Source organism: Sminthopsis crassicaudata, chromosome 3, assembly GCF_048593235.1.
Source record: "Sminthopsis crassicaudata isolate SCR6 chromosome 3, ASM4859323v1, whole genome shotgun sequence".
NCBI lineage: Eukaryota > Metazoa > Chordata > Mammalia > Dasyuromorphia > Dasyuridae > Sminthopsis > Sminthopsis crassicaudata.
In genome coordinates, this window is record NC_133619.1 from 393,350,908 (window position 1) to 393,376,167 (window position 25,260).

The 25,260-nt window shown below is 37.6% G+C and overlaps 1 long non-coding RNA gene across 1 annotated transcript; it reads right to left on the reverse strand.

The window, feature by feature from the left end:
- Positions 1-1,470: 1,470 nt before the first annotated feature.
- On the reverse strand, positions 1,471-7,051 carry LOC141562203 (uncharacterized). The gene is made up of 2 exons (XR_012488175.1): positions 6,588-7,051; positions 1,471-3,091 (listed from the first exon to the last, which is right to left on the reverse strand). It is a non-coding gene; the product is annotated as an uncharacterized LOC141562203 (long non-coding RNA).
- Positions 7,052-25,260: the final 18,209 nt, after the last annotated feature.

Here is a 25,260-nt window from a genome sequence, read left to right on the forward strand (position 1 = left end):
TTTTATTTGGAGTCTAATTGTAAACCCTCTCCTGAAAATTGTTTCCTATATTGAGTGTATTGAGTAGGATTCTTACTAGGTGCTAAGTCGGTACTTAACAATTCTCTATTTTAGGGTTCACACGTTTAAAGGAATTCACTCCTTGGCCCCTTATGGAGTTCCCACAAGCCCATTCTCTGGGAGGATATAAGGAGCTAACATTGAGTGGGGATGTCAATCTGATGTGAGTCAAGGGGAGAACTTCGGGAAGCTTGAGGAGATGCAAAGCTAGGATTCAGTGGATTCACAAGCCTAGTAGATTCACAAGTCTAAAGGAAAAGCCTGCTCATGGACTTCTGGGGGATTCACATCTAGGACTGAATTCTGGGAAACCCACAATCCCACACTCTTGGAGGCAGAGTCTGATTCATTCCCACTTCTAACTTCCTGCTGGCTGGAGACATTGGATTCAGAGGGAGCTGGAGACTGAAGCTGGCTGGAGACATTCTGACAGGAAAAGATTCAAGACTTTGAAGGACACAATATAGAAACTTAACTATTCTGATTCTGGCTGATTCTGAGACATTCAGGAAGCTAGCCCAGGCTTTACAATTTGGAAAGGAGATGGTAAAGTCATTGAAATCAAGGCTTCATACATGGGACGTTAAGGCACTTTTGGGGAGCATTCTAAAACATCAAAATCTTTTATGTTGAAAGACCATGTCATTCCCCTCTATTAACAATTCTGATTGGGGGGGTTAAAACTGTTTTAAAGTTATTCTTTAATAGCCACTGTTCCCAAAAGGATTATTACTTTAAAAATTCATCTTTACTAGTTTCAACAATATGAAAGAGAATTTAGTGAAATTCATCACCAGAACTATTGGAGGGGAGAATTATTGAAATATTTATAACATGGCCATTCTCAAATTTATTCCCACACTCTCAACACTGAGCCAGATCCCTGCAATTCAGTGAAACATGCATAGACACATACATATACACAATTATATAAAAAAAGTTCAGTAAAAATTACCAAACTGAAAATAATATACAATGTTAAGTTTACGTATTCTAAGGCCTCTCTGCGAATGAAAGATTTATAATAACTTTATTTTTTCTTAGGATAGGACTAGGATTTTTCTTTTTCTTTTTTTTTTTTTTTTTTTTTTTTTAATTGTAGCAATTGGGCTTCAGTGAATTGCCCAGGATCACACAAATAGGAAGTATTAAAGTGTCTGAGGCTAGATTTGAACTCAGGTCCTCCTGACTCCAAGACTGATGCTCTGTCCACTGAGCTAGGTTTTTTTCAAACCTGGTAATGAGACAATGGCCATCTTTCAGTGTAGATTCTGAAGGACCTGACTCTTTTCAACAAAGAGATGATTCAGGATAGGACAGTTGGAATGATCTTGTGATGATGAGAGCCATCTATAACCAGAGAAAGGACTGTGGGATCTGAGTATGGATCATAACATAGCATTTTCATACTTTTTGTTGTAATTTCCATGAATTTTATTTTATTTTTCTATTTTTTTTGATTTGCATGTTCTTGTGCATCAAGATAAGATTCCACCATGAATCCTTGCTTTGCTCCTATGCTCAGTTGGCTCCCACCCCCCATGCCATATTGAGACAGACCTTTCCTGAAGTTCTTCCAAAATACCTTCTGCTGGTAATTTGAAATATTTTCAGGTTGTGTCACTGCAAAAATCAGTTTAGAGCCTTGATCTAGTGTTGATCTGAGGCAAACCAGGAAGAGCTCAAACAAAGACCAGTCTATTCTCAGCCAACTTGGCTCAATGGACCCCTCTTTCCCAAATATTTTCTTTAAAGGGTCACATCCAGCTCTAACATAATGTTTTTTAGATCTGATGCCACCATGAGCCTCATCCTTGACCTGGAAGTTCCTAGAAACCTACCCACTATAAGAACCCAACCATATATGATTGGACTACAAAAGATGTTCACAATTGGTTGCAGTCTTTTAACATGAATTATCCACTGGACTTGTCTCTTATTGATGGCTGGCAACTGCTTCACCAGATAAGACAGTAATGGAGGGAAGAAAGGCTCCTTTATAGAGGTTTCTTGGGCTGTATCATTAAAGTACTAGAGCCTTTAAAATTTTTCTCAAAGTGGTCAGTGGAAAATATGAAGTACAAGCACTATGAAGCAGTGGAGTCTTCATCCTCCTACTTCCCTTAACCTTTCAACTTCCTCCCACCTCAAGCCACTTCAATGGGCATGAGACTTTTCCAGCAAGGCAATCACAGAAAATCCCCAAATTTCCTTTCTTTTGATATAATCAAAATGTTGAGGTGTATTTTTTTCTGTGCTCTTTACAATGAGAGATCATTGTCCCAATGATGGGACATAGTGGCTCATGGTGCAATCATTTTTGCCCCAGTATGAGAAATCAGAAAGCAAAACAAAAAAAAAATGTCGTCAGGTTTTTCAGCGTAGATTTCAACCAGCAATTTCCAGTGCTTCAGTGAAGATACTGAGGGCAAATATTTGCAGAGCTGTACTTCCTTATACTTGAGAGCCTCTAGAGAGCCAGGCAGTCCTCAAACTATGATATCCATTGATAACACTAATTAGAATCAAATGTTACTATTTCAGATTAAAAATTGAAAATGCTTTTAGGTTTTTTCAGAAGTAATAGCCATTAGATTCCTTCCCTTAGAAAACATAGTTCATGGATAATAAATGCATTCACAAGCTCAAATTATTCTATAAAAGCCCTCAACTTTTTCTTGTCATGTGGAGTTATTGATTTAGCTATGTAGAGAATGGAAGAATTATGAAACATATTTTCCCTTCTTCAGATCTAGAAACAGCGAATCTTCTTCCTGTCCTGGCTAGTGAAAATTGGAGCCCAGTGCCATTGCTGTGAGAAGAATCAAGGGAGGAACTCTATCCTTGCAAAGATCAGCTGGGAAACCACTCTGAGAATTTTGTCATCATGTAAAATTTGGAACATTTGAGATAGATGTCTGCAGTATAGGCTAGGAGGATTGTTTTTCCTGTGATTTCCAAAGCTGCCCTGGATTTCTTCCTCATATGGTTTTCTCAAGAGTTTAAAGCCTCAAAAATAATAGAGGCAATTCTGGAAAAAGAAAATAGAGAGTATCAAGATTAGAGGAATTTGTGGAAAAGCTATATATTGAAGCATTCCCTGCCAGTTTTTTTTTTTTTAATTTAAATTACAGCAGCTGTTCTTCCACTTTGGCTATTTTGAGGGTCATTGAATTCCCTCTATTTCATCTGCTGGCAATTCTATGGATTCAGATTATTCATTAGTTCCTTTAACTAACTACATTTACCTGGTAGGAATGCTATGGTTCAAAAGCCTCTCCCATAGAGGAGAGGCTCTCAGTTTGCTTTGGGAGCATATGAGTGCTCATTCCGATTCCTCTTATTCTTTAACTGCAGTCTTTAGTTGAGGTTCTCTTTCAGGTCCACTCTCCAAATTCTTTGATTAGTAAAACTCTTCAGCAGATAAATGTACAATTCTCCTCCATTAGCATAAGTGAGGAAATTGAATAAATCTTTAAAGTCAGTGAGGGGGAGGGGTGGAGGGGACAATTTTATTCAAGAAAACTAAATAGATGTCATTACTTATGTTATGAAGCTGAGATATAGGAACAGTGAAGCAATATTCATCACTATGGGCAGGCTACTCTGAGAACATCAGTTCATTTTTCAAAACTATAAGGATAATTTTTTTCATTTGATTTGAAGGTATAACTGATCATTTGGATTCGCTAGTTTGCTTTTCTTTAAAAGTCAGATCAGTCAAAGTTAACTATTGTAAAGCTAATCATGAGTTAAAATGAAATACAGATGAAATCTACAATGCTGCATGTATGATTATGTGTATGAAAGCCAAAAGTGGTATCTTTCATGAATTTTTATGATTTTAGGATACAACAATGAAGCTAGTGTCACAAAGTAGACAGCTGGTTCAAGGGGTGCTTTGGGACTTAAGTGACAAAGCTAATATTGAGAGAATTTTACAAGAAGCTATTGATGTAATGGGGAGATGTGAAGAACTTATTGACTGAGAGAAGGAGATAGTTCATACCTGCTATCTGTTCTGGAAGTTACTTTAAGAGAAGACCATATTATTTAAAAATCCCTAGTGAACAAAATTTCTGGAGTATGCCTGAAAGGGGATCACTGGGAAGACTTCTTTTTATTTTCAATTTTGTTTCCATCTCATATACAGATATAAGTATTTTGCAAAATTTGATTGAATTGCAATTGTATTTGGACATCTGTTGTTAAGGTATACGTTTCCTTGGAGAAAAATACAATGCAATCAATTTATCAAACAATTTTATAAAGCAAAATAGAAACATGGAGGGAGCTGCCCCATTTTGTACAGTCCAAATTGTCTTAGACAAGTTACTACTTTTAAATTCTATTTCTTTCCCCTTTACTTATTGTTGGGTATCTAATGGAGATTTAAAAAAATCATTGCTCATAAGGATCCTAACTGCACAATCTTACAAATGCACCCCCCTTTTTAAGGTCATCCTTTCATAATTTCCTTTTGTTTAAAATACTGATTAAAAAAGCCAAAGGGAACACCTGGTTTTCTGTTTGAGGAAGGACCCTTTGGTAAAAGACTGTAATTTAATCCAAATCATCTTTTTAGCTCCCTTTTTTGTTTTGTTTTTGAAAAAATTCATTAGGACATTTTAAATTGTATCTTATCCAAACATCCCTTTATGTGTTCAAAATAAGAGCACTGTTCTGAGCCTTGCACAGTTCTGATTTATTTTCTAATTGCCAAAATCATCTCTTGGAATACAATTCAGAACCAAATCAAACATGTATAAGCACTGGCTATGAACTTGATGCAAGGATACTGCTTCTTTAAAAAAATAAACAAATAAATAAATAAATAAAAATTAAAAAATAAATAAATAAAAATATTTGATTCCCCTTTAAAACCAGGCCATGTCTTAGTCCAGTCCATGGTCTGTCCTACATTTTACAATTTTGAATTAAAAGTACTCTTTTTGAAGAAAAGGCCAGGAAAAAATTGTGTATGCTACAAATTTTAGATTTCTGTAACAGGGCTCTCCCATTTGCTAGGCCATATATAAGCGTGCCCCAGTTTGGGACTCTTACAGAAGTCCTCTATTTGAGGCCAGATGAATTTTCATTTTTTTCAGCACCTTGATGTATTTTGAAAGCTCTTCACAGTAGGTCAATATGTCAAACACTGAACAAAGATTCCAGTTTCTTTAAGAAGGTTTTTGGTACATTTTCCTGACTTAAAAAACTCCCCCCCCACTTCTGTCTGTCCGCATATGTGTCCCTAAGGTACTGCTCCCAGGCAGTTCCTGACCTTGGAGCAACTAATAAAGAAGGAATGTCTCTAGAAAATCAGACTTATCTTCTCTATAAAAGCCAGTAACCACTAAGGGGTGAGGCAGGCAAAGGGCAGTCCATGTCTTCTGCCCTCCCAAATCTGGGCCCTTCCCTGTGTGCCTTCATCATGCCTAAGTCCTCCTGATTCTGGCACCCCCTTACTGATGAGCATCCCCCTCCTTCCCCAACGTTAACTCACTCCTAGCCAAGGAGGGATTCCTATCAAGCATCTGTTCCAGAAGCTCACATTCCATGTGGCCGTTTGCCATTCCGTGATCGTTCCATTACAATAGTCAGCAGTTAGATTAGAGCTGCCTGATGTTCAACCAGTCCTTTCCCGCGGTCACACTGAAATCTCAATGACTTCAGCTTGTTCCCCCAAAATAACCAGCCTGCTGCGACCTCACATCACATGTTCACTGCACTACTGGTTTTGCCTATAAACGACTAATACTTCAATTTCTTTCTGTCAAAATAGCCTATGCCTCTCTGTCATAAATCCCCCTTTACAATTCAAGCCAGGACTTCAAGTCAAATTCAATTGAGAGCAGCTGCCATCAAGTCCAAACATTCCAGTGAGGGCTTTCAAACTGCCTTCTCAGAGCGCCGCCATCCCTCTCCTCGCCACAGGACAGTGGTGGGCAGGGGAGCACACAAACCGAAAGGCTGCCCGCCCGCTCTCATCAGGCAGCTGCTCTATCTAGATGAAAGCCTAATTCGCTAGCTCTGTTTGGAAACAGATCCCAGCTCAGTCCTCTCAAATGTCCGAAGCCCTAAACATTGAGACATCACCAGCCCGATGGGCTCCCCTCACAACTGGACTCCAAGGAAGGGTTTCACTTGAAAAGCCATTATCAGAAGGACTGAAGGCACCTGGACCTCAGTGGCTGGGAGTTGCGGCACAGCCCTTGGCAGGCTCAGTAAACTGGGCTCGGGCACTAGTTCTGAGCAGTTTGGGATTTCAGAAATAAATTGGAGCTCGCTAAGCTGGAACTTTACTTGGGAAAGGCCCTTTCTTCCCCCCACTTTGGACAGTCTGCCACACAGTTGCAGACGAAAGGTAAGAGTGCCCTTTTCCTTGAGAGCAGTCTTCATCTGGGGACCCTGACCCTTGTTCTTTTGCCTATTAAGTTGCTGTGGTTGCTTCTTCCTATCATTTCCAGCCTGGGAAAGTGGACTGTCAGTTTCTCTCCAGCAGCCACCTCCAGCTTCTATGTTACCTTTCAGGCTGCTGTGCAGACAATCCCGCCACTTGTCTTCTCCCCTGCTGCCAGGCCCAGGAAGGGAAGTGTCCTTTTCTGCCAGATCTGTTCCTTCGCGTCTGACTATGGACCTTCTCCCGGGCTGATCTGCTGAGTTCAGCCTCCCAGTCTCCTGAGCCCCAGCTTGCGGGACAAGTCCCAGAGGCTCGGAGTTGCCCGAGATGTGGGTGGCCCCTCCTCCAGAAACGGAGAGTGGCGGCGAGCGAGACCAGGGGGCCCCGAACTAAATCCCAGACCACGAAAGTGGCTGCTCCAACCGTTCCCAGAAGCTTCCTCGCGCTCCTCCTTCCCCCACCCCGAACAAGGGCTGGGCAGCCTCTTGATGAGCATGAATCGGTCCTGGTTCCAGCCAACTCGGAGCTCAGAGAAGGACATCTGGGAACCGTCCCCCAGATCGAACCCTTTTTGGAAACAAGAAGCTGAGAAGTACTCACCAGTCCATGGACTTTACCTACTGACTGACTCAGTGAAGGAGCTGCTCCAAGAGAGACCCGCGTGACGCTTCCCACATGATTCAAGTTTTGCATGGGAAGTCTTTATACAGCACCTCAGTGACAGGGATGTGACCTTGCATAGTGGAAGAAGCTGATGGAAAAACTCAAGTTGCTCCTGAAATCTCAATCATCTGGTCATCTGGTGTGGACATTCTTGCCAAGGAATTTTGGTTATTCGGTAAATACAGAAGCAATTTAGAGGCGATTTCTTCATATCTCAAAGGAGCAAGAAGGGGGAAAAGCCTCCCAAATGTGGGTGGTATTGTCCGAAGACTGCTGCAAAGAGGGGTATTGAAAAGAGCCGAGAAGGACAAAGAAATGGATCATTTCTCAACATCTCAGATAGACGAAGGTTTTGGGGATGCAGGAGATCTAGTCGGGAACCTGATTAACTTTGATAGCATTATAGCACAGTAGAGAACTATTGCTTCAGAGGGTAAGATTTTGGAGCAGAGATCTCAATGCTTACAACAAACAGGTCTACAACAGAGACAAAATGTTTTCCAAAGTACTTTGTCATGTCAAAGCCTACACGCTCAAAAGAAGTCTGCTGAATGAAGTGGAACTCTGACCACTATCCCCCTTCTGGGAAAAGCGAGAACCCTGGAACCAGACAACAGCGAAGGTGGAATCTAGAAATGGATCATCAACTACTGCAAATACAGAATAGTCGCAGAGCTCTTCAACCTGTATCTTCCTCCCTTCTGCTTCAAGTTGTGGTACACCAAAACCTCTCTCTGAAGGGTTTAAACTATTGCCTCCTCAATATTTTCCAAGGATGCTGCTGCTGCTGCCTTCATTGTTTTTTTTTTTTTTTGTAATTATCATATTTTATCATGAAAGCTTTTTATTTTCAAATTTTCAAAACATATTTTCAACATTCACTCTTGGAAAATGTTGTTTTCAATGTTTAACTTCCTTTCCCTTACACCCTCTTCTGGATGGCAAGTAATTCAATATATATATATATATATATATAATATATATATATATATATATATATATATATATATATATATATATATATATATATTAATATTTGTAGTTCTTCTATACCTATTTCCACAATTATCATGTTGCACAAGAAAAATCATATCAAAAAGGAAAAAAAATTAGCAAAAATAGAAAATTCAAACGACAAAAGTGAAAATACTGTTGTGATCCACACTAAGTCCCTACAGTCTTCTCTCTGTGTGAAGATGGCTTTATTCATTACAAGACCATTGAAACTGGCCTGAATCATCCCACTTTTGATAAGAGCCATGTCTACTAGACTTACTCATCCTATAATGTTGCCGTTTCTGTGTACAATGTCCTCTTGGTTCTATTCACTGCTCTCAGTGAATAGCTGGTCTAAGTCTCTCTGGCTACCTGTGCAATCATTCTGCTGCTCTTTTCTTATAGAACACGCATATTCCATAACATTCCTGTAGTATAACTTATTCAGGCATTCTCTACCTGATGGGAATCTACTCAGTTTCCAGTTCCTTGCCAGTACAAAAAGGGCTGCCACAAATATTTTTGCACATATGGGTCCCTTTCCAACCTTTATGACCTCTTTAGGATACAAGCCCAGTAGAAACATGCTGGATCAAAGGACAAACACCGTTTGATAGCCCTTTGGGAATAGTTCCAAATTGCTCTCCAGAATGGTTGGAACAGTTCACAGCTGCACCAACAATATATTGGAGTCCCCATTTTCCCCACATCCCCCTGCAACATTCATCATTATCTTTTGCTGTCATCTTAGCCAACCTGAGAGATGTGTAGTGGTACCTCTACATACTACATGTGTAGTGGTATGATCTACATACAAAATATTTGGGAGTCTCCTGGCCAAGGCAAAGTCAGGAACTATGTGAACACAATGTTTATCAAATTTTTTATTGGGAAGAAAGTAACTTTAGGAAATGCACGTATGACATTTCTGAGTAAACTTTGCTCTAAACAAACTTTTGAACACTTAGTTGACTCACTTTTGGATCAATGGAAAAAGCATAACTTTGGAAATCTCTGAATGCCTTAGTTTTCAGCACTATCATTCTTTGTTGAATTTACTTCTTATTAAAATGTATAATTGTAAGACTTTTTTGAGAGTGGTAAAATGGGAGTATCATTTGTATGCTGTTATATAGTGGACATGCATATTGTCTATTTTTTTATCATCTTAGTAACTTCATGCTTTTTTGCATGTACGATAACCAATCTGCTACCTTGGGAGAAAAATGTAAGATACTATATTTATAGACATTGTTACAACTTTATAATGTATTTTCTTCCCTGTTTTATGTACGTTACATAACATTCAAAAAGGATTTTTTTTCCTGATTGACAAAAGGAAACAAAATGCAAAATCTATGATTTTGATAACTTATTAGCCAATTATTTTGCAGTGCTTGATTATGTTGAGAGTATCCTCTGTTTTGAGCTTTTTGTTAGCTACTGAATGACTACTTTAGACACTTTTGGGTTTTACATAGCTTGCATTTTAATTTTTTGCTTGTCATTTCTATCAACTGTTAGCCTTATTTTAATAAAAGTTGTAATACCAGCCTACTAAATCTGAACTCTATAATTTCTTGACCTATGCACATTTAATTTAATTCAATCAATGAAGACAGAAAGGGAAAAGACATGCACTGTTTTCTCATGATCAAAGAATGACTTGAGCCTACAGGCAACTCCCCATAAGAATTGTGATCAAGATCTAGTAGTGGTATTGCTGGATCAAAGGAAGGCACAGTTTTATTACCATTTGGTCATAGTTTCAAGTTTGTCTCCAGAACAACTGGATCAGTACAGAACTCCACCAAAGATGTGTGAGTGTTCCAATTTTTCCATATCCTCATGAATATTTTTTTTATTTTTTGCCATGATATCCAAACTAATAAATGTCAAGTACCTCAGAGTTGTTTTATTTTGCATTTCCCAAATCAAAAGTAATTTAGAACATTTTTTATATGCCTACAGACCTTTCTCTTTCCGTTGGCCCCTGCAAAGAATCCAAAAATAAATGTACACTCTATGTGTGTACATCTATGTGTGTACATTAAAATAATTATGGTGAAATCTTCATCCACAGCTCCCTTCTGGACACTGGCTTTGGGAGACTGGACTCTCTTTTCTTTCTGCACTCAAATTTTCAGAGTCTGAGATAAGTCTCTTCTAGATTGGTGAGTCTGCCTTGATTGGCTCTAAATTCGTTTTCACTAAGTATGGTTCCCAATTGGACAAAAGGCTACTTTTTGGCTTTGTGATTAATTTATATTTGCAACCTGTAAAACATTCAAATTCTATTTTTGTAAAACTTATGTAGCCATTATATTACTTTTATCAACAGAGATTTCTGGGTTTTTTTTGTTTGTTTTGTTTTGTTTTCATCCACCTTACTTTCATTTTGTCAAAACCAGGGAGATTCAATATTGAAACTGCTAATTCTTTATTTTCAGCCAGCTAGTCATGAAAACTTCCTGCTGGTGAGAAAGAGATTTTTGTTGTCTTTCAATTCTTTTCAAAACAAGTAATAAATCATCTTGGTCATCAATAAAGAAATTATTCCCTTGATGGGTAGGACTTAAAGGGAGCTATTCCTCTTTCTGATGCTTTGATACCACCTTGAGAGAGCAATAATTTGGGGTAGAACTGACAGCCTTAAGGAGAGAGATTCCCCAGTCCAAAAGTAAGTGGTTAGTGCAATGTGATCATCCTAAGAGCAGTCCTACCCTCTTCTGATAAGAGGAAGCTCATTTAAGTTTTATAGAGATGAAGAGAGGAAAATATTATTTTCACTATATTTTGTTTATGATTGTTAGTTATTGATAATTAGGGTTAAATTTTCAGGAAGTTTTGAAGGAGGGTAGGTATAGGTTCTAGTTGACCAGTCTTTGGAGATTAAGGACCAAAGTTAAGAATTAGAAATATTTGAGAATTTGTCTATATAATCCCTGAATATTCTATTTTTAGTAGCAGAAAAGACACTTGTGTAGGGGATTTTCAGGCAGATGAAAAATTGTCTCCCTTGCTTCATATTTGAAGCACCTTCAGTTGAGATTTTCTCAGAGGAAATGGCTTCAGGAATTCTTCAGTTCTCTCAATGGAAGCCTCTCCAAAGCAGAGCTGCTCCTGCTTAGGTCCACCTGCAGGAGAGATGAAGTCAGGCATAAGGGGATGTATGCATCCTAAAGGATCCCAATTAGCATATGAGTGGCTTCTGTTGGCGATGAATAAAGAAAGAGTTATTAGGCTATGTCAAATTTGTTTTGAGAACACCAAAGGTTTAGAGGATTGTGTTGGTCAAAGCATGGAACTTCAAATTACTTAAAAGCTATCTCTTCCAAAATGAGTTTAGAGTAACTGAACTATTGAAATGGACAAAAGACTGGCCTCCTCATCCCTGGGTCAGCGGGCCTCAGGCTTATAGGAAAATGTTGCTTAAACTAAATTAAGGGAAGTGTTATGCTCAGACTGGGCCCCATCCCCCGGTTCATGAGACCCTAGACTCTCTGAGAAGTGTGTGTCTAACAAAATCACAACATTACAAACCATGCAGACACTCTCATCCTCTTGTCATGGCACTTCCCCATTGTAAACGAGAAACTATGTAACTGCAAAGCTGTACCCAGACGGGGCAAACAGGCTTAAACTGGTATCTCACTAAAGGTTCAGGGCTGATCTCTACTAGCCTGTCTAGTGGGGGTCAGTAGCAGGCCAGCTGATAAATAATGCTTTAAATTTAATAATCTGGTCAGAGCTATCTATCTTATGTCTGTCCATTTCACTATTGATATTGCTATATTCTTCATCTTTCTCAGTTTTTTTCTTGTGATTATACTTTGAAAAAGAGGTTAGAGAAAAATGGATCTTTCACCAGTTCTTGTATCTAAAAGGGACTAAATACAAAGGGCACTTAAAATGAGGGAAACCAATTGGCAAATTAGACTGAGGCAATTTTGTATTGTTACTAAATTATATGTTTAGAAGATTCACAATTTATTAAAATAATTAGGAAACAGACAGATTACCCTAGTCTGACTTGTTATAAGTTCTACACTTCATAGAGGATTCAGGCAAGACCTTGATCACATTTTTCTAGAGAAAGACTTCAGAAAAGTTTTAATTTAATTTAATGTTGTGCTTTGTTAGCTTCTCTGAGTGTCTGTTTTTTAAGTGATGAAGCCAAGTTTGGCAATAGTGGGGTCTTTATTTCAGATAGAAAAACACCTTATGCAATCAGGAAAATATTTGAGAATGGGAGAGTGTTTTGTCCATATCATTTGGACTTTGTGCTAAACCATATCTAAAAAGAATTTTACATAAGGCTTTTCATTTGGCATGATGAACCAAAAGAACCAGGCCTTTAAAAAAAACAAACTTTCAAAACAGGCTTAAAAAGGATTAAATTTCTCTCTTTTCTGTGTTTTCAACACTTACCTTGATGAAAATTGATGAGAGGAAAGATAGATACAGAAATTGTTTGAAAACTAAGATTCTGGGGCAGAGCCAACAATTATGTGGAGAGGACACATAATTCATTCTAAGTTTCTCTTCTACCCTCTCTACTGATTACCAAATTCAGCCTCTGAAATAGTGCTTGACTGGTAGAATTCACAAATATTGGGAGTACAACAAATGATCAGCAGAAGATAATCTGGAAGATCACCAGAAAAGTTTTTTTTTTTTTTTTTTTTTTTTCCTGATTCTGGTGGGAGAAGGCCAGCTCAGGCAGGGAGGCAGAGCACAGAGTCTAGCACACTGAGTGGACCGGGACAGGGGCAGTCTCCCCTGGTGGAGAATTTGCAGGGAGGACTCTACTTATGTTTGCAAAGCACTAAATAAGCAGAGAAGTCACACAAACTAAGGGTAGAGTGTACCCTCAAAATGCCAGAATTTAATAGGATCTGGCCACACCCACCCAGCACTGGGAGTAACTCAGCACAATCACAGTGCAGCTGGGCAGCTGCAGTCCACAGTGCAGGATTGTTGCCTGGGACAGTCACACTTCTGCGCAGGGGGGACAGGGCTCTTCCTGGGGCAGTGACACTTCTGCTGGGGGGCTCTGCCCAGGGCAGTCACACTTCCGCACTCTGCCACTCTTTGCAACCCATTTGCAGGACAGCTACTGTCCATCTATCTATTCTTGTTCTGTAAAGGTAGCTGGTAACATCCTTGTTCTGAAGGCAGACCCTAAGGGCTTTTAAAAAATAAGTAAAAAAAGCCAATCTATAGTTACATTCTATACAGAAAAAGAACAGATTTCCAATCCTGAGGAGATTAATAGCAAAAAGTCTCCAGACAAAACCAAAAGGGGAATACAGCTTAGTCCCCTTTATCAAAAGATCTTAACAGAGAGCTAGAAGAAAAATGGGGAAAGGAAAGAAAAGCTCTGCGAGAGAATATGGAAAAGGCATATAACTCATTAAAATAAAAATTTGATAAAGTGGGAAAAGAAAACAACTTCCTGAAATGTGAATTGGAAAAGCCAAAGAACTCCCAGGGAAACAGAATTTGTGAATGAGAAAAGATAAAGAACTCCCATGAAAGTAGGATTTGTGAATTGGAAAGCCTAGACAAGATGACAGAGAACCAAGACGGAACATTCTAAACTCTCTAATTCCCTTTCTACCAACTATTTAATTTAGCCTCAAAAATAGCACTTGAGGGGTACCCACGAAGATTGGAAATACAAAAAACTTACCAGAGGAAGAGATTCTGGAATAACACTAGGAGAGGTTTGACCTGAGGTGGTGGGAGTAGACCAGTGCAAAGCAGGGATAGAAATGGGAGTGGAACGGCCTCTGTGGTTGGAAGGTTTACATAGAGCTCACTGCTATAGCTTGACTACTTTGCTTCAGTGGCAGAGTAGTGGACCTGCAGAGAAATTGGAGTCTGGTGTAGAGGGTACTCTGAGGGACGCCAAAGCCTGAGAGGATCTGGCTGTGTCCACCCAGGCCCAGAAGTGCCCTGGCGTAGACCATAACACAGCTCGTTGCAGCATTCTGCAGCAAGGGGCTTGTGGTGGGGGGCAGTCACACACATTAAAGGCACAGCTCGGGGCAGCCTCTCATCTGTACAGTGAGGGGCTAAGCCAGAGGTAGTGGAATTTCCCCAGCTCGACTGTGCTCCCCAGGCAGAGATACTTCCGGTGCAGTGAGGGACAAGATGACTGCGAATACTCAAATTGGGCATTTGTGGGAGGGGCAGTGATACCTTTGCTCCTTAACCTCCAGCCTTAAGGTCACTAATCCTCACAGTGGAGCTCCTCAAAGGGCATTTACATAGCCCAGCCCGTTATAACCAGGCATACTCGCTTCTGAATGGAGCTCTTCCCAGAGCCCTCATTTAGCTTAGCCATTCCTTGCAGCCCATTGAGAGGACAGTTACTGTCCATATACTCATCCTTGCTCTGCAGAGAAAGCTGGTAATCTCCTTGCCCTGAGGGCAGACCCTGAAGGCTTTAAAAAAATGAGCAAAAAAATGAAAAAAATGATTGACAGCTTCTATGCAGAAAAAGAGCGGGCTTCCAACCCTGAGGAGACTAATAGCAGACAGCCTCCAGACAAGAAATCATCAAAGACAACTGCCCACAGGTAATAGAACCGGAAGGTAAAATAGACATTGAAAGAATTCATGGAATACCTTCTGAAAAAGACCCTAAAAAAACAATCACAAAAAAACCCAAACAAACAAACAAACAACAATAACAAAAAACTCCACAGAATATTTTGGCCATATTTCAGAACTATCAAACTAAGGGAAAATATTATAAGCAGCCAGGAAAAAAAAAAAAAAAAACAATTCAAATACCAAGATGTCACAATATGGGCCACTCAAGATCTGATTGCCTCTACATTACAGGATCAAAGGGCCTGGGATCTGATATTCTGAAAGGCAAAAGAACTTGGAATACAGCCAAGGATAAACTACCCAGCTAAGTTGAGCATTTTTCTTTCATGGAAGAAGATGGACATGTAATGAAACAGATGAATTCCATATGTTTCTAAGAAAAAAAAAAAAAACAGATTGAAACACCAAATTTGATCTCCAATCATAGGACTCAAGAGGAGCAGAAAAAGGTAAAAGGGACTCTTGAGAACTGTATTTCTATTGTGGATATACATTAAGACAACATGTATAATTTGATTTTAAGGATATGACAGAAAAAGGGAGGGAAGGAGAAATTGAAAGGGGATAGTGTCATAAAAAAGGGAAAGGGGAGATAAAAAGAGGGAAACTACATCCCACAAAGAGGCAAAGAAAACCTATCATATCTGAGGGAAGTTAGAGAGAGGGAGGAATATTGTGTGAACCTTACTCCCATCAGAATTGCCCCAAAGAGAAAAATATTGAAATATTAATTTTACAGAAAATTCTTTCTCATCTCATTAAAAAGGGGGGAGAGGAAAAGGGAAAAGCAAAAGAGCAATAAAGAAAGGGATGAAGAAAGGGAAAGGGATTTAAAAGGAGGAGGGAAGCATACTAAAGAAGGAGGGCTGTGTGACAAAAGGGGGACTCAGAAGTTTAATATTGGGGAAAGGGTTCGGGGGGGTAAGGGAAAAAAAAGCATAATCAGGGGATTATGATGGCAGGAAATACAGAATTAGTAATATTAACTGTAAATGTGAATGGGATGAACTCTCCCATTAAGCGGAGATGGATAGCAGATGGGATCAGTACTCAGAACCCTACAATATGTTGTTTACAGGAAACACATTTAAAGCAGGGAGATACATACAGAGTAAAGTTAAAAGGCTGGAGCAGAATCTATTGTTTTTCAAGTGAAGTAAAAAAAAACAGATGTAGCCATTCTTATCTCACATCAAGCAAAAGCAAAATTTGATCTAATTAAAAAGAGATAAGGAAGGAAATTATATCTTACTAAAGGGTAGCATAGACAATGAAGCATATATATGCACCAAGTGGTATAGCATCTAACTTCCTAAAGGAGAAGTTAAGAAATGTGCAAGAAAAAATAGATAACAAAACTATAATAGTGGGAGATCTCAACCTTGCACTCTCAGAATCAGATAAATCAAACCACAGAACAAATAAAAAAGAAAGAGGTAAGTTGAATATTAGGAAAATTGGATATGATAAAACTTTGGAGAAAACTGAATGGTGACTGAAAGGAGTATACTTTCTTCTCAGCAGTTCATGGAACCTATACAAAAATTGACCATATATTAGGACATAAAGATCTCAAAATTAAATGCAGGAAGCCATAAATAGTAAAGGCTTTCTTCTCAGATCACGATGCAATAAAAACTACATTCAACAAAAAGGGGTAAATACATCAAAAAGTAATTGGAAATGAAATGATCTCATCTTAAAGAATGATTGGGTGAAACAGCAAATTATAGACACAACTAATAATTTCACTGAAGATAATGACAATGATGAGACATCATACCAAAATTTGTGGGATGCAGCTAAAGCCGTAATAAGGGGGAATTTTATATCTTTGGATGCTTGCTTGAAGAAAATAAAGAGAAGATCAATAAATTGGTATTGAAACTTAAAAAGCTAGAAAAAGACCAAATTAAAACCCCCCCAATCAAATACTAAAGTTCAAATTCTAAAATTAAAAGGAGAAATTAATGATATTGAAAGTAAAAATACTATTTAACTAATAAATAAAACTAAGAGTTTGTTTTATGAAAAATACCCATAAAATAGATAAACTTTTGGTAAATCTGATTAGAAAAAGGAGAAAGGAAAATCAAATACTGAGTCTTAAAAATGAAAACGGGGAACTGTCCACAAATGAGGAGGAAATTAATGAAATAATAATGAGTTACTTTGCCGCACTTTATGACAATAAATTTGATAACCTAAGAGAAATGGAAGACGACCTCCAAAAATATAGGCTTCCCAGATTAACAGAAGAGGAAGTAAATTGCTTAAATAATCCCATTTCAGAAAAACAAATAGAGCAATCTATTAATGAACTCCCTAAGAAAAAAATCTCCAGGATCAGATGGATTCACAAGTGAATTCTGCCAAACATTCAAAGAACAATTAGCTCCAATGTTATGTAAAATATTTCAAAAAATAGGGAGTGAAGGAGTCCTAACAAATTCCTTTCATGACACAGAAATGGTACTGATACCCAAACCAGTTAGGATGAAAATGGAGAAAGAAAACTATAGCCCAATCTCCATAATAAATATTGATGCTAAAATCTTAAATAATGTATTAGCAAAAAGACTACAGAAAATCATCCCCAGGATAATACATAATGATCAAGTAGGATTTATATCAGGAATGCAGGGCTGATTCAATATTAGGAAAACTATCAGTATAATTCTCCATATTAATAATCAAATTAACAAAAATCATATGATCATCTCAATAGAATGCAGAAAAAGCATTTGATAAAATCCAATATCGATTTCTGTTAAAAACACTTGAGAGTGTAGGAATAAATGGACTTTTCCTTAAAGTAACGAGTAGCATCTATTGAAAACCATCAATAAGTATCATATGTAATGGGGTAAGATTGCAACCATTCCCATTAAGATCAGGGGTGAAACAAGGTTGTCCATGATCACCATTACTATTCAATATTGTATTAGAAGTGCTAGCTTTGGCAATAGGAGTGGAGGAACATATTAAAGGAATTAGAGGAGGTAGTGAGGACAACAAATTATCACTCTTTGCTGACAATGTGATGGCATATGTAGAGAACAATAAAGATTCAACTAAAGAGCTATTAGAAATAACCGAGGCGGAGCCAAGATGGCGGAGAAGATACACGCCACTGTGTAAGCTCCTTTCTTCCCTCACAACCAACTAGATTTAATCAGCCTCAGAAATAGCGTTGGACTGATAGAATCCACAAGGAATGGAAGCACGACTTACCAGCTGAAGAGAATCTGGAGTTTCATCAGGAAAGGTCAGCTCCCAGGGGAGGAAGAAGAGAGGCCAGAAAAGACGGTGGGGTAGTGGCACACTGCACTGGTCGCGCTGGGGAGGGCTCTGGGATCAGAGAATCCACTGACATAAAAGAATCTGGCACAGGCTGTTCGCTCTTCTCTGCTTATAAAACAGCAGATCAGAGGACAAATCTAAGCCACTTTAAAATTTAAAACTAGATTGGATCTTCCCAGGACCCCAGGGGTGACCCAGCAGATCTCAGCACCAGGACATAAGCAATCCAGGGTTTTGCCTCGGGGTACTTAAGAGATTGAAGAGTGGGCGGGGCGGTAACTCATAGTGCCTGGCTCTGCTGGAGGCTGTGGAACGGAAGTCCCAGAGAAGCGGAACCTTTGAACTAGGGACTGCGGTTTCTGGCAGACACTTCCCAGTTTGAGTGCAGGGGCTTTTCACGTCACCTGCTGCAGACATCCACGCCCCACCGGGATGCATAGGCTAGGCTTTGAGTCACCTTTGCTGTTCAGTCTCAACCTCAGGGAAGCCGCTAAAACACAGTGCCCTCAAAGCACAGCAGTGCTGGTCACCTCTGAGGGATTTCCAGGGAGGGGGGGGGAACTCTTTCCCAGAGCTCTCTCTTAGCTCAGGTGCAGGGGCCGCTGCATCCATCCAGTCTGAGAGGAAGCTGGTAAAGAAATAAATAAATAATTTCCTACCCCAGGGACAGACCGCAAAAGATTTTTTAAGTATGAGCAAGAAGCCCAAAAAAAAACATAGATTCCTTCTACACAGAGAAAGAGCGGGTATCCAACCCTGAGGAAGTTAACAGCAGAGAGTCAGCAGATAACAACCTAAAGGGGAACTATTCCTGCCCCCCATCACATAACTCTCTCCATGAAGAGACTATTAAAAAGTTAAGAGAGTTTGAAGAAAAATGGGGAAAGGAAAGGGAAGCTATGAAAGAGAATAACAACATCCTGAAATTGGAGTTGGAAAAAATAAAGAATTCACAGGAGATGCAGGGAAACAAAATTAGTGAATTAGAAAAGGTAAAAAAAATCACAGGAAAATAGGATTTCTGAATTGGAGAAGATAAAAAAGTCCCAAGAAAATAAGATTTCTGAACTGGAAAAAGAAAATAATTCTCAAAAAAAAATTAGGGAAATGGAAAAAAATTCAATGGAGCAAAATAATTCATTTAAAAATGAAATTGGGCATTTACAAAAAGAACTAAAAACTGTGAAAGAAGAAAATAACTCCTTAAAAGTCAGGATGGAACAAATAGAAATGAATGATTCACAGAGAACCCAAGAATCAGTCAAACAAAACAAAAAAATGAGAAGCTAAGTTTAGCATCTTTTTCCATGAAAGAAGATGGTCATTCAATGAAATAGAGAAATTCCACATGTTTCTAAGAAAAAAACCAGACTTAAACAAAAAATTTGATCTACATCCACAAGACTGAAGAGAAACAGAAAAAGGTACACAGAACCCTTGAGAACTGTAACTCTGTTGTGGGTATATAGAAAGTACGCATGGATAATTTGATTTTACTGATATAAAAGAAAAAAAAGGAGGGGGTGTAGTAAAGGGAAGGGGGTAGTATCAGAAAAAGGGGAGGATGTGATAAAAAGAGGGAAACTACATCCCAGGAAGAGGCATAGAAAATACACCATCTCTGAGGGAGTTTGGAGAGGGGGAGAATCATTGTGTAAGTCTCACTCTCATCAGAAGAGGCTCAAAGAGTAAATAATTGTCATATTTGTTTTTCAGAGAATTCTCTCTCACCTCATTAAAAGGGGGGAGAGGAAAAGGGAAAAGGAAAAGGAGAATAAGGGAAGGGACGTGGAGGGAGGGGGGAGGGATACTAAAAAAAAAAGGGAGGGCTGTGTGTCACAAGTGGGGTCTATAAATTAAATATTGGGGAAGGGGTTTAGGGGGGTCAAGGGAAAAAGCATAATCTGGGGATAATATGATGGCAGGAAATACAGAATTAGTAATTTTAACTGTAAATGTGAATGGGATGAACGCTCCCAACAAACGGAGACGGATAGCAGACTGGATCAAAAATCAGAACCCTACAATGTGTTGTTTATATGACACACACTTAAAGCAGGGAGATACATATAGAGTAAAGACAAAAGGTTGGAGCAGAATCTATTATGCTTCAGGTAAAGCCAAAAAGGCAGGGGTAGCTATCCTTATCTCAGATCAAGCAAAATCAGAAGTTGATCTAATTAAAAGAGATAAGGAAGGAAACTATATCCTGCTGAAAGTTAGCATAAATAATGAAGCCATATCGATACTAAACATATATGCACCAAGTGGTATAGCATCTAACTTTCTAAAGGAAAAGTTAAGAGAATTGCAAGAAGAAATAGACAGTAAAACTATAATAGTGGGAGAACTCAACCTTGCACTCTCAGATTTAGACAAATCAAACATCAAAACAAACAAGAAAGAAATTTAAAAAGTAAATAGAACATTAGAAAAACTAGGTATGATAGACCTTTGGAGAAAACTGAATGGCAATAGAAATGAATATACTTTCTTCTCAGCAGTTCATGGATCCTATACAAAATTGACCATATATTAGGACATAAAGATCTCAAAATTAAATGTAGGAAGGCAGAAATAATAAATGCCTTCTTCTCAGACCACAATGCAATAAAAGCTACATTCAGTAAAAGTTAGGGATAAACAGACCAAAAAGTAATTGGAAACTGAATAATCTCATCTTAAAGAATGACTGGGTGAAAGAGCAAATTATAGAAACAATAATTTCACCCAAGATAATGACAATGAAGAGACATCATACCAAAATCTGTGGGATGCAGCTAAAGCAGTAATAAGGGGAAATTTTATATCTTTAGAGGCTTATTTGAAGAAAATAGAGAAAGAGAAGATTAACGAATTGGGCTTACAACTTAAAAGGCTAGAAAAAGACCAAATTATAAACCCCCAACCAAAAATTAAACTGGAAATACAAAAATTAAAAGGAGAAATCAATAATATTGAAAGTAAAAAAAACTATTGAATTAATAAATAAAACCAAGAGTTGGTTTTATGAAAAAGCCAATAAAATAGATAAACCTTTGGTAAATATGATCAGAAAAAAGAAAGAGGAAAATCAAATTGTTAGTCTTACAAATGAAAAGGGAGATCATTCCACCAATGAAGAGGAAATTAGAGAAATAATGAGTTACTTTGCCCAACTTTATGCCAATAAATTTGATAACTTAAGTGAAATGGATGACTTCCTCCAAAAATATAGGCTCCCTAGATTAACAGAGGAGGAGATAAATTGCTTAAATAGTCCCATTTCAGAAAAAGAAATAAAACAAGCTATTAATCAACTCCCCAGGAAAAAATCCTCAGGACCAGATGGATTTACATGTGAATTCTACCAAACATTTAAAGAACAATTAGCCCCAATGCTATATAAACTATTTGAAAAAATAGGGAATGAAGGAGTCCTACCAAACTCCTTTATGACACAGACATGGTACTGATAGCTAAACCAGGTCGATTGAAAACTGAGAAAGAAAATTATAGACCAATTTCCTTAATGAATATTGATGCTAAAATCTTGAATAAGATATTAGCAAAAAGACTTCAGAAAATCATCCCCAGGGAATACCCTATGATCAAGTAGGATTCTAACAGGAATGCAGGGCTGGTTTAATATTTGGAAAACTATTAGTATAATTGACCATATTAATAATCAAATTAATAAAAACCATATGATCATCTCAATAGATGCAGAAAAAGCATTTCACAAAATCCTACATCCATTCCTACTAAAAACTCTTGAGAGTATAGGAATAAATGGATTATTCTTTAGAATAATCAGGAGCATATATTTAAGAACTTCAGTAAGGATAATATGCAATAGAAATAAACTGCAACCTTTCCCTGTAAGATCAGGAGTGAAACAAGGTTGCCCACTATCACCATTACTATTCAATATAGTACTAGAAACGCTAGCCTCGGCAATAAGAGCCGAGAAAGAGATTCAAGTAATTAGAGTAGGAAATGAGGAAATCAAACTATCACTCTTTGCAGATGACATGATGGTATACTTAGAGAACCCCAAAGACTCTGCTAAAAAGCTATTAGAAATAATTCAGAATTTTAGCAAAGTGGCAGGATACAAAATAAATCCACATAAATCCTCAGCATTCTTATATATCACCAACAAAATGCAACAGCAAGAGATACAAAGTGAAATTCCATTCCAAACAAATGTTGAGAGTAAAAAGTATTTGGGAATCCATCTACCAAAGAATAGTCAGGAATTATATGAGAAAAATTACAAAACACTTGCCACAAAAATAAAGTCAGATTTAAATAATTGGAAAGACATTCAGTGCTCTTGGATAGGCAGAGCGAATATAATAAAGATGACAATATTCCCCAAACTAATCTATTTATTTAGTGCTATACCAATCAGACTCCCAAGAAACTATTTTAATGACCTAGAAAAAATAACAACAAAATTCATATGGAAGAATAAAAGGTCAAGAATTGCAAGGGAACTAATGAAAAAAAAGTCAGAGGAAGGTGGTCCAAAGTGTACCTGATCTAAAGCTATATTATATAGCAGCAGTCACCAAAACCATTTGGTACTGGCTAAGAAATGGAACGGTAGATCAGTGGAACAGATTAGATACAAAGGACAAAAAAGGGTACATCTATAGCAATCTAATCTTTGACAAACCCAAAGATACAAACATTAGGGACAAAAATGTATTATTCGGAAAAACTGTTGGGAAAACTGGAAATTAGTATGGCAGAAATTAGATATGGACCCACAATTAACACCATATACCAAGATAAGATCAAAATGGGTCCATGTTTTAGGCATAAATAATGAGATCATAAATAGATTAGAGGAAAAGAGAATAGTCTACCTCTTATTCCTGTGGAGGAGGACGGAATTTATGACCAGAGGAGAATTAGAGATCAGTATTGATCACAAAATAGAAGAGTTTGATTACATCAAACTAAAAAGTTTCTGTACAAACAATACTAATGCAAACAAGATTATAAGGGAAGTAACAAATTGGGAAATATTTTTAAAAGTAAAGGTTCTGAAAAAAGGTCTCATTTCCAAAATATATAGCTAACCGACCGTGATTTATAGGAAACCAAACCATTCTCCAATTGATAAATGGTCAAAGGAAATGAACAGACAATTCTCAGATGAAGAAATTGAAACTATTTCTAGCCATATGAATAGATGCTCCAAGTCATTATTAATCAGAGAAATGCAAATTAAGAGAACTCTGAGATACCACTACACACCTGTCAGATTGGCTAAAACGACAGGAACAAATAATGATGAATGTTGGAGGGGATGTGGGAAAACTGGGACACTGATACATTGTTGTTGGAGTTGTGAAAGAATCCAGCCATTCTGGAGAGCAGTTTGGAACTATGCCCAAAAAGTTGTCAAACTGTGCATACCCTTTGACCCGGCAGTGCTGTTATTGGGATTATATCCCAAAGAAATACTAAAGAGTGGAAAGGGACCTGTATGTGCCAAAATGTTTGTGGCAGCTCTTTTTGTTGTAGCTAGAAACTGGAAGTTGAACGGATGTCCATCAATTGGAGAATGGTTGGGTAAATTGTGGTATATGAAGTTTATGGAATATTATTGCTCTGTAAGAAATGACCAGCAGGAGGAATACAGAGAGGCTTGGAGAGACTTAAATCAACTGTTGCTAAGTGAAATGAGCAGAACCAGAAGATCACTATACACTTCAACAACAATACTGTAAGAGGATGTATTCTGATGGAAGTGGAAATCTTCAACATAAAGAAGATCCAACTCACTTCCAGTTGATCAATGATGGACAGAAATAACTATACCCAGAGAAGGAACACTGGGAAGCAAATGTAAATTGTTAGCACTACTGTCTATCTACCCAGGTTACTTATACCTTCAGAAGCTAATAATTAAGGTGCAACAAGAAAAAGGTATTTACACACATATATGGTATCTAGGTTATATTGTAACACATGTAAAATGTATGGGATTACCTGCCATCGGGGGGAGGGAGTGGAGGGAGGGAGGGGATAATTTGGAAAAATGAATAAAAAAATAAAAAATATATAAAAAAAAGAAAAAAAAAGAAAAAGAAATAATCCACATCTTTAGCAAAGTTGCAGGATACAAAATAAATCCACATAAATCATCAGCATTCTTATATGTCACTAACAAAATGCAACAGTTAGAGTTACAGAGACATTTCATTTAAAGTAACTACTGATAATATAAAATATTTAGGGATCTATCTGCCAAGGAAAATCAGAAATTATATGAGCTAAACTACAAAAAAACTTTCCACACAAATTAAGTCGGATCTAACCAATTGGAAAAATATTAAATGCTCTTGGATAGGGTGAGCAAGTATAATAAATATGATAATATGCCCTAAACTAATCCATTTATTTAGCCCTATACAAATCAGACTCCCCAAAACCTATTTTAATGACATAGAAAAAAATAACAACAAAGTTCATATGGAAAAACAAAAGGTCAAGAATTTCAAGGGAATTAATGAAAAAAAAATCAAATGAAGGTGGCCTAGCTGTACGAGATCTAAAATTATATTATGAAGCTGTGGTTACTGAAACCATTTAGTATTGGCTGAGAAACAGACTAATTGATCAGTGAAATAGGTTAGCTCCAAAGGACAAAATACTCAATAACTCTAATAACCTAGTGTTTGACAAACCCAAGAACTACGGCCTTTGGGATAAGAACTCAATGTTTGACAAAAATTGCTGGGAAAATTGGAAATTAATGTAGCAGAAATTAGGCATTGACCCACACTTAACACTCTACTCCAAGGTCATGTCAAAATGGGTTCATGACCTAGGGATAAAGAATGAGATTATAAATAAATTAGAGGAACATAGGATAGTTTACCTCTCAGACCTGTGGAAGAGGAATGAATTTATGTCCAAAGAAGAACTAGAGATCATTATTGATCACAAAGTAGAAACTTTGATTATATCAAACTGAAAAGATTTTGTACAAACAAAACTAATGCAGATAAAATTAGAAGGGAAACAATAAACTGGGAAAACATTTTTACAGTCAAAAGTTCCAATAAAACCTCATTTTCAAAATATATAGAGAATTGACTCTATAAGAAATCAAGCCATTCTCCAATTGATAAATGGTCAAAGGAAATGAACAGACAATTCTCAGATGAAGAAATTGAAACTATTTCTAGCCATATGAAAAGATGCTCCAA